General features: G+C 36.3%; 1 non-coding gene across 1 annotated transcript; it reads right to left on the bottom strand.

The window, feature by feature from the left end:
• Positions 1-9157: 9157 nt before the first annotated feature.
• On the bottom strand, positions 9158-9264 carry LOC121210774 (small nucleolar RNA R71). The gene has a single exon (XR_005905890.1). It is a non-coding gene; the product is annotated as a small nucleolar RNA R71 (small nucleolar RNA).
• Positions 9265-9890: the final 626 nt, after the last annotated feature.

The following is a 9890-nucleotide window of genomic DNA, read 5'->3' on the forward strand; positions in this document are numbered from 1 at the left end:
TGTAAAGGACACACGGTCGAACTACACGCCCATGGGGTAGACCGTGTGTCACACACGGTCTAGACACACTCCCGTGTGCCGACTCATGTGGACAGTATAAGGCTATTTACCAAGCCTTATTGCCACACTTACATAAATAGTTTTATACAAATACCAACCAATATCGAAACAAGTAAAACTCCTATAACTAAATTAGCCATAATAGACATTCATTCAACCATGAGAATGTATCTTTTATAAATTCAAAATGAATATTACTGTCATTCAAAGCTTAATACAAATTAAAGGGTTTCCAACCCAAGCCAACACATTTGGCCAATTTTCAAAGACTCAAAATAATAAATTCTAAGTCCTATACCTGCCATATTCAAAAATATAAATCCAACTATACCGAATGCTTCGGTTGATAGTGTGATTGATATCTATGACTTCTAGAATCCTTGAGCTAGTTAGGCAGCACTGTAAGGAAATAGAAAGGAAAGGGAGTAAGCATAAAAGCTTAGTAAGTTGTATATAAGTAAGTACACAACAACAACATTTCATCAATGATCCACATGCTCATAATACCAAGGTAGGCATAGGCATAACTTACCCATTACCATCTATACTAGTCACATATTGCTCAATGACCTCATACCTCATACGTACCTAATTGGTACATGTACCACTCGCAACACGGTTATACTTTCCTCATTAGCTTAAGAACATAACATTCACCGTTGAACCATTTGGAACACTACCAGATATTCATTAAGCCTCAGACGTAGTAAGGTGATGATGTCATGTCCTAGACATGGTCTTACACTGGCTCATATCTCAAGTCAATGCCATGTCCTAGACATGTTCTTACATTGACTATCATCATGTAGCCGACGCATGTCCCAGACATGTCTTACACTGGCTTACGTCTCGAGCCCGATGCATGCCCCAGACATGTCTTATACTAGCTCTCGTCTCAATGCCGATGCCATGTCCCAGACATGGCCTTACACTGGCTCTCATAATGTGGCCGATGCATGTCCCAGACATGTCTTACACTAGCCAACAATAACCCATATGTCACGGCATGAATATCCGATTTATTTCCTAGGTTCAAACAGGAACTCTACTATCTCTATTATCATCATGCTATCTCAATTTCACATCAAGCAATTCATGCTATATTAATTCAAATACAATTCTACGCATGCATTATTAATGTAGTTGTATTATTTATATACAACTTATCGCGATTACAAAATGTGGCAACTAGTCGGTTTAGTCAATTTGCTTGGTTTTCCCCTAGTCTAGGTTTGGATTTGGCAATTCTTGATCTAAAATAGAAAAATTCACTCATTTAATCACTAAATAAAATTAAGCAATTAAAAATTCACATCTTCATTAAAATGACCATTTTGCCCCTAGACTTTGGCAAAATGACCATTTTACCCCTATGCACGAAATTTGATTTTTATCGAATTTCTACGCATCTTAAATCTAGCTGAACTCTTTTTACTCTTATAGAAACCCCAAATTCTCTCTATTTCACACATTTATCATTCATTTTACAACTTGTGCAAAATAGTCCCTTTAGGTGTTTTCGTGGTAACACCTTTCACCAAAGTTTTCTCTTACACAACTAAGACTTATATTCTTTCATAAAATTTCAGAAAACACCCTAAATGATCTCATGGCAAAACTCTAGACCTTCAACCATTTTGCAAGATATACCCCTCATTTGAAAGCTCATGCTTCAAGGGTCTCAAAAATACAAAAATCATCAACAAAGGACATGGAAATCACGTACTTGTAAGAGCTTCAAGTTGCTAAAAATTTTAAGCTCTCAAACCCCCCTTTAATGGCCAATTTTTGGTGGAGAAAAGAGATGAGAAAGGGATGATATCATCCTTCTTTATTTTATTTCTATTTTAGTCAAAATTAGCCACCTAACCCAACAAATTTTGAAAAGTTTGACCACATATGTCTCCTATGGCCGGCCAAGCAATCTCAATAGGGTCTAGTTGCCCTTTAAAGACCCCCAATTTTGGTTCTCTAACTATTTGACACCTTTAGCTATCAATTTAGGACTTTTTCACTTTATGCAATTTAGTCCTTTTTCGCAATTGGGCTTACAAACGTCAAAATTAACTCACCAATTTTTTCATGTAATACTATAAACATGATATGACTCCAAAAATAATAATAAAATAATTTCTTTGACTTTGGACTTGTGGTCCCGAGACCACTATTCCGACTAGCCCCAAAATTGGGCTGTTACACAATGAGCTGCATCTAGTGGTAATAGAAGGCCCGTATCTGAGGGCCAAAGTGAGGCGGCAAAAGCAGCCTTCTTTGAATTGATGAATGAATGGTTTAGTGAATATATGAGAACAAACCCTGCTATTCAACGACCTCCCCTACCTACTTTACAACATGATGAAACACCACAGGATGTTAGACTTATTAGAATTGGTAAGGCTCTAGTAGATAAAATCAGAAAACATGGGGCTGAAGAATTTAAGACTACGGTTGATGACGATCTAGAGAGGGCCAAGTTCTAGCTGGAAAATACTATTCGTGTTCTAGATGAGTTATCATGTACACCAGTCAAATGTCTAAAATGTACGGTATCTTTGCTAAAAGACACAACCTTCTATTGGTGGAAAACCATATCTTTTGTGGTACCAAGAGAAAATATGACATGGGAATTTTTCTAAATAGAGTTTAAAAAGAAGCATAACTAGAAAAAGAAGGAATTTCTAGAGCTCAAATAGGGAAATATGACAGAGTCCGAGTATGACCGAGATTTTGTTAGATTGTGCAAGTATGTTAGTGAATAGGTTCAGACTGAGGCCAAAATGTGCAAATGATTTGAAGAAGGACTAAACGAAGAAATCAAGTTGTTAATTGGAATGTTGGAGTTAAGAGCATTCAGGGGTGTTGGCTGAATGAGCATACAAGGCCGAGCAATTAAGCAAAGAAAATAGGCAAACGAAAAGGGAAGCTAGGGTTCTGGACAAAAGATTATGAACAAGAGGCAATCATTTGCTTCAAAGAAATCAAAGAATTTTCATGAGCATTTTACTACATCAAGGAAGTTTTCAAGAAAGGAACGAAGTTCTAAACGCACCTACCCAAGGTCTTCAGCTCCCTTAACAACCAGTGTTCAGAGCATTAGAAACCCCAAACCACGATGCAATGTCTGTAATAAATTGCATTTTCGAGAGTGTTGGATGAGAAGTGAGGCTTGCTTTAAGTGTGGTTCTCTCAACCATTTTCTTAAAGATTGCCCAAAAATGGTTGAGAAAGACATTGAACAGACCCTGAAGTTGAGTAATCTTGTCTCGAAGGGTAGAACACCACGGTATTCTAGAAATATCGGTGGTAGTCATAGTGCTGCAAAGGATTCAACAGCTAAATCCAAGGCTCAGGCTCCAGCAAGAACATATGCAATACGTGCAAGGGAAGATGCTTCGGCACCCAATGTTATCACTGGTACATTCTCTCTAATTGATACTGATATTATTTCTTTGATTGGTCCTAGTTCCACGCATTCATATATATGCACAAAATTTGTGTCTATTAAAAATATGATCGTTGAATTCACTGAATTTGTGGTTAAAATTTCAAACCCCTTGGGTCAGCATGTTATGGTGGATAAAATTTGTAAAATTTCTCATTGATGATAGAGGGTTATAGTTTTCAAGCTAATTTGATGTTGTTATCCTTTGATGAATTTGATGTAATATTGGGAATGGATTGGTTAACCCAACATGATGTAGTGGTAAATTGTAAGCATAAATACATTGTATTGAAGTATCAAATGGTGAGTTACTCCGGGTTGAATTTGAGAAACTGGATGGGTTGTCTAATCTGATTCAAAAATATCAGCATAGAGATATATTAAAAAGGGGCATGAGGCTTATCTTGCTATTGTATTGTATATCAAAGTATCATAGTTGAAAATCCAATTGGTGTCGGTTGTTTGTGAGTTTCTTGAGGTATTTCCAGAAGAATTACCTGGTTTACCTCCTTCTAGAGAGGTGGAATTTTCCGTAGACCTTGTACTAGGGACGACACCGATATCTATTGCACCATATAGAATGGCTCCTACAGAATTGAAAGAGCTGAAGGTACAGTTGCAAGAGTTGGTTGATAAAGGGTTTGCCCGACCCAACTTTTCACAATAGGTTGCACTAGTATTGTTTGTAAAGAAGAAAGATAGATCATTGAGATTATGCATCGATTACAGATAGCTTAATAAAGTCACAGTAAAGAATAAGTACCCGTTACCTTATATAGATGACTTATTTGATCAATTAAAAGGTGCCAATGTGTTTTTAAAAATTGATATACGATCTGGTTACTATCAGCTACGATTAAAAGATTCAAATGTGCTGAAGACAGCTTTCAGAACCAAATATGGGCATTATGAGTTTTTGGTGATGCCATTCAGATTAACAAATGCCCCGGTGATATTTATGGATTTAATGAATAAAATTTTTCGACCATACCTGAATAGAATGTAGTGAGTGTGACCAAAATCGCTTTGGTGTATGTAGAAAGAAAAACAGATCCTGCTTTATTTGTGGATCTCCTGGTCATTACAAAAGAGATTGCCCAAATCGAACTAAGATGAACAGGGATCAGAATACAAAACCTGTCAGTACTTCTTCTAGAGACAAAAGACAAGAGAATAATGGTGTTGTAGGAGTCAGTAGAAGTGGGACCAAGGACGCATTTTTTTGATAGCTCAAGCTCCTGTCACAGCTTATGCAATCCGTGCACGTGAGGAAACCTCAAATCCTAGTGTTATTACTGGTACCTTTTCTATCTTTGATGTTACTATATATGCACTACTTGACCCCGGATCGACATATTTAAATATATGCACTATGTTAGGAATTGAGAAGAATTTACTAGTTGAGTCAATTGATTATGTCATTAAAGTAACGAATCATTTAGGTTAGAGTGTCTTAGTTGATCTTGTATACAAATAATGTCTACTAAAAATTCAGGGCTACAACTTTCCTTTTGATTTGATGTTACGCCATTTAAAAAATTTGACGCTATCTTGGGAATGGATTGGTTGACGATGCATGATGCTGTTGTGAATTGCCATCAAAAAAGGATTGATTTGAGATGTTAGAACGATGAGTTGATTTCCATTGAATCCACGAAGCATGTTTGTGTTTCAAATATAATTTCAACGATTTCAGCATAGAAATTGATCCGAAAAGGTTGTGATGCATTTTTAGCTTATATTCTAGATTCTAGAGTATCAGAAAAGAAAGTTGATAATGTGCTAACAGTATGTAAGTTTACAAATTTTTTTTTCTCAAAAGTTGCCAGATTTACCACCAGAGCGAGAAGTTTAATTTGTTATTGAGCTAATGCCAGAGACTACTCTGATTTTGATTGCTCCATACTGAATGGGTCCAACTGAACTAAGCGAGTTAAAAGCTCAATTGCAAGAACTAATTTATAGAGGTTTTATTCAATTGAGTTTCTAGTTATGCCTTTCAGGTTAACAAATGCTCTGGCGGTGTTTATCGATATGATAAACAGAGTTTTTCAGTCGCACCTCGACAAGTTCTCATTGTTTTTATTTATGATATTCTAATTTATTCCAAAACAAATCTGAGCATGCCTAACATTTAAATATTGTATTATAGACCTTGCGCAAACAACAATTGTATGTAAAGTTTAATAAATCTAAACTTCGTCACAAAGAAGTCAGATTTCTAGGTCATGTAATCTCGGCTAAAAGGATACGAATTGATCCGAGCAAGATTTATGCTATTCTAAACTAGAAGCCTCTGCAAAATGTTTCTAACGTGCACAATTTATTGGGATTAGTTGGATATTATCAACGGTTAATTAAGATGTTGCCTTTGTTTGATCTGAGAAATGTCAGCAAAGTTTCAATCAATTGGAAAATATGTTGACAGGGGCACCGATGTTGACATAGCCTAAATTGAGGAAAGAATTTATTGTTTACAGTGATGCTTCCTTAAATAGTTTGGGATGTGTTTTGATGTAGGTAGGCAAAGTTATTACTTATGCTTCTCGACAACTTAAAACTTACTAAAAGAATTACTCGACGCATGATCTTGAGTTAGCCATAGTTGTTTTTGTGTTGAAAATTTGGCATCATTATTTATATGGCGAGAAATGTCATGTTTATACTGATAAAAACAGTTTGAAGTACTTAATGACACAAAAATAGTTGAATTTGTGACAACGAAGGTGGCTAGAGTTATTAAAAGATTACGATTTGGTGATAGATTCTCATCTGGGAAAAGAAAACGTTGTAACACCCCAAAATCGGTCTGGACGTTATAGCCGAATCTGTAGAAGTTACAGAGAATAGGTTTAGTTACATAAAATCATTTCAGTTATTCAACTCATATACTTTATATCCATTTTCGAAAACATTAATTATTTAGTTATTCGCCAATACCTATTTTACAGCGAAAGTCTAACAAAACCATTTCATTTTAGAAATCCAATTCGTATTTTTAGAAAAACCTGTTTTTGTGTAAAAACTATCAGTTTAATAAAATAATTTATCAAGGCATGCAGATTATCAACAAACTAAAAATTAACAGTTAATAATCATAAAGTCTAGAGAGTCCCCAAAATTACAAACTTTCAAATAAAAACCAAAATCATAAGTAAAACCATAAATTGCCAAATTTAAATTGTTTCCAATTGAGTGGTCACCGTTGAGTCTCCGCCACTCCGATCCACCTAATTCTGTGGATTACCTGCATAGAGCAGACAAACAGATGTGAGTTTTTGTAAACTCAGCATGTAACCTAATAGAGTTGAGCATGCAAACATACAAACTCATGTACACAGTCAAATACAAATCCAAATTTAGATAACAATCTCAGATAACAGATTCAGAGCTCAGATATGCAAAATCCTACCCTTATCCTCTACACACCAACTCTGACCATCCCATCACACCATGTGGGGTTAAAAACACCTATCTATCCCTACACACCATATTGTGTCATTACGACACATATCAAAATATATGCAGCCAAGCTGCCAAAATATAGGTGATTAACGCCAAACAAAATATTTCCTCCTTGATAAACCATAATTTATACATATTTTTACCCCATGCTTAGCACATTTATGGATGGTTTCGCCTTAAATTTGGTGAATTCGATGCTCATAATTCTTTAATTTCATGTTTTATACTTAGGTGAGCATAAGAGAGTAAAAAGAGTGAGAAACGGGCCGAAAACGGAGAAAATGGACCCACATGGGAAATCAACACAGCCTGAACTTCCTCACACGGGTAAGCCACACGGCCGTGTCCATTTGGCAGGATCGAAGCACGACTTACACGGGTAGACTACACGCTCGTGCCTATTTAACAACCTTGACCACGGGCTGGAGCAATCACACACGGGCGTGTCCCTGTCAAGCAAAAGTACAGTCCTATTCGAAAAAAGCCACTTTTGAGGGCTCTTAGGCATTCAAAAGCCTATTTAAACACCTGAAGAGGCACTTAGAAGAGACATGCGGAGTAGGAGGCAAGGAATTAATCAAGGGAAGCCAATTGGTCCATCTTAGAAGCTGGATTCATCGTCAAGACTAAAGATCTCCCTTTAATTTCCATTCAGGGGTTTTGGGTTTTCTTTATGTTTTGTATTCATTATTCTTATAAGATTTTTTCTTTTATAATTATGAACTAAACCCCCTAAATACCTAAGGGGAATGAAACATAAGACAGATCTTGTTATTATTATCTGAATTGTATGATAAATATTTGACTTGTTCTTAATTATGTGTTTTTAATTCTTGTTTTAATATTTCAGGATATTGATTCAAGTTAATGCTCTTATTCAGATGAGGAAAAGACCCTGTCTAAGAGTAAATTTGTCGTAATTAAGCAAATTTGATTGCACGCCTAGAGATAGGGTGATAAGATTTTGCTGGATTAAGGTGAAACCTAATAAAGGGATCCATAGATTGAGTTAATGCAACACTAGGGCGTTAATTAGAAAGAGATTTCAATTAATCAACCTAGGGTTAGACATTATTAGTCTCGACAGAGATAATAATATAACTTAGGGATTTTTACGGATCAAGTCAAATGAATAAATCGTCTGATTTAGAGTCAAATAACAAGTGAAGTCTAGATGGATTTTTCCTTGGGTATTGTCTTAATCAATCGAATTTTCCCAAAAGCTTTTCCCCAATTTCTCTCTGTGCACTCTTAGTTTAGTTAATTAGTTTAGATAAACAAATCCCTTAATTTTTAGGCTAGATAATAAAAAGAAAGTAATTACTAGTACTCTTGGTTCCTTTGGGTTCGACAATCCGGTCTTGCTAAAGCTATACTACTGTTCGATAGGTACACTTGCCTTCATCGTGATAATAGTTGGTTTCAAGAACGATTAATTATAAATTTTCAAAACCTGTTGCGAATATCACGTATCAAGTTTTTGGCGTTGTTGCCGGGGAACTAGGATATTAGGAACACTCGATTTTTATTACTTTAGCCATTCTACTTTATTTGCAATTTAAATTTTTATTTTTTTCTAATTTTTCTTTTATTCGTTCCTGGCAGGTTTTTATAGTGTATGACTAGAAGAAACCCGTCGAGACCATTACTGTTTGATAATGAGATCGATCACACAGTTTGCAAAAATCGAAGAGAAATAAGGCAAAGCTTACGATACACAGAGGAAGAGCAAGAGGATGACACTTCAACCACAACTGAGGAAATGGCTGAAAACCAAGAAAATCCGCTACCACCTGCGATTGCTGCTAATCAGAATCCTGCTCCACGTACTATGTATGATTATGCTAAACCTTCTTAACAGGAAATGAATCGAGCATAGTTAGGCTTGCTGTTGCTGCAAATAATTTTGAACTGAAACCTAACACCATTCAAATGATCCAACAGTTTGTTCAGTTTGATGGTTTGCAGGACGAGGATCCTAACACTCACTTGGCAAATTTCTTATAGTTTTGCGACACTTTTAAAATCAATGGTGTTTCTGATGATGCCATTCCCCTTCGATTATTCCCTTTTTCATTGAGGAACAAAGCTAAACAGTGGTTGAACTCGTTACCACGAGGGTCAATCACTACTTGGGAACAAATGACTGAAAAGTTTTTATTAAAATATTTTTCACCGGCTAAAACAGCCAAATTACGTAATGATATCTTCTCTTTTGTGCAGATGGATTTAGAAACACTCTACGATGCATGGGAGGGATACAAGGATCTGTTGAGAAGGTGCCCTCACCATGGGTTACCACTCTGGCTACAGGTTCAAATGTTTTACAATGGCCTAAATCCTTCGACTCGACAAATGATTGACATAGCCGCTAGCGGAACTATCAATAATAAGACACCTGAGGATGCTTATGAATTTATAGAAGATATGTCACTGAATAATTATTAGTGGCAAGTCATGAGAACAAAACCAACAAAAACAACCGGTGTTTTTAGCATCAATTCGGTCACCATGCTCTCTAATTAGGTAGAACTTTTGAATAGAAAAATTGACAGTTTTTGTAACACCCCTCACCTGTATCCGTTATTAGGATAGGGTTCGAGGTATTACCGAAACTTTACATTTAAAACATACTGAATCGACTGACCAGGTTTAGCTCAGATTTGAAACTTTCAGACATTCACATCTTGTCCCTTAAATAGGCCTTCAAGGCCCTAAATATACATAGAGATAGATTGGGATAGGACCAGGAACATTTAATAACTTTAGAAAATTTCCTTACTTAGAAGTGTCATACGCCCGTGTATGATGGGCCGTGTGGTCACCCACGCCGTGTGGCCTAGGGCACGTCCATGCCTTTAACCCGTGGGCAACACTGACTTTTAGGCACGGCCAAGACACATGGTCGTGGGCTCACGCCGTG

Source organism: Gossypium hirsutum, chromosome A11, assembly GCF_007990345.1.
Source record: "Gossypium hirsutum isolate 1008001.06 chromosome A11, Gossypium_hirsutum_v2.1, whole genome shotgun sequence".
NCBI lineage: Eukaryota > Viridiplantae > Streptophyta > Magnoliopsida > Malvales > Malvaceae > Gossypium > Gossypium hirsutum.